Genomic DNA, 1,319 nt, shown 5'->3' on the forward strand with positions numbered 1-1,319 from the left:
AAAGCATATACCAACAACCCTATACAGCGGACCAGAGATGGGATGGTCTACCTTATTAATGTGTCATTGTTGAGTTATTTAACTAGAAAAAAGGCAGGAGTAATTCCTGGACTAGGAAAAAAATTGAATTCTTAAGGCCTATTCTAGACTCAAATAGTTGGCTAGCTATTTCCAAGTAGGCACTCAATCATCTGCAACTGAGTAGTTACATTCACTTAAAAATCACAGAATTTCAGAAAAACATACCTTATAAATATCTAATTTAGGCTATTCATTTTATAGGTGAATAATCAGACCCAAACAAGTTATGAGACTTGCACAATGCTACAGATAAAACAGGGAAGCTGGGACCAACCTCCAGGAGTCCAGGATCAGGGCCTGGCACACTACACCTGTAATGTGGTTCTGTACGGCCCACAACTTGTGTTTGTAAAAATCAGCAAAGAACATGCAACAGAGGTGTCTGGCTGGGTCGGTTGGTAGAGTACGCCTTTCTTGATCTAGGGGTCATGAGTTCGAGCCCCACGCTGGGGAGAAGATTACTTAAGAAAAATAATAATACGTGACAGAAAGATTTTACAAAGAATTTTACATTTTAGCGCTCTACAGAAAAAGTCTGATGACCTCTGATCTAGATTAATAAGCCAGGTTTCCTCTCTTGTGCTCCATTTACTTCTTTCCACAAAAAGCAGCAACGCTCTCAATTTTCCATTACTGGTACCATCAAGGTCTTGAGCATCTAGGTTCTGCGTTTCATACAGACTGAATGCTTTTCAACTTTCCAGAGCAAATGAGATACCTGGCCAGTTTACTCCTCCTTTGAAGTATCTCTTGCATCTCCTTCTTTTGTTCCAAATTGCTGTACTAACCCTGGAATAAAAGTCTTCCTGACAGAAATGATTTTCTCTTGTCCCTTCTCACGATCTAAATCAAGGATCAGCAAACCTTTTCTAGAGTGGGCCTAAAAGTAAATATTTTAGGTTGTGTGGGTCACAGAATCTCTGCTGATAGTACTCCACTCTGCTGTTTTAGAGAAAAGCCTCCAAATGCAGCCAGAGCCAATATGTAAATAAGTGGGGTGAGGGGACATGGCTGTGTTCCAATAAAACTTTATTTATACAAATAGGCAGTGGGTCAAATCTACAGGACAGTTTGCCAACCCATGAACTGAGGCATATGATTTCTTTAAACCCCAGCTCAAGCCCTTTCTTCCCTACAAACACTCTAAAGCCCAGTCTAGGTCATCAGCATCTCTCCCTGATCAGAAGTCCATGAATCTACTAACTATCTGGCTAATTAACTGGATAGCTAATTAATTA

This window comes from Suricata suricatta, chromosome 3 (genome assembly GCF_006229205.1).
Source record: "Suricata suricatta isolate VVHF042 chromosome 3, meerkat_22Aug2017_6uvM2_HiC, whole genome shotgun sequence".
NCBI lineage: Eukaryota > Metazoa > Chordata > Mammalia > Carnivora > Herpestidae > Suricata > Suricata suricatta.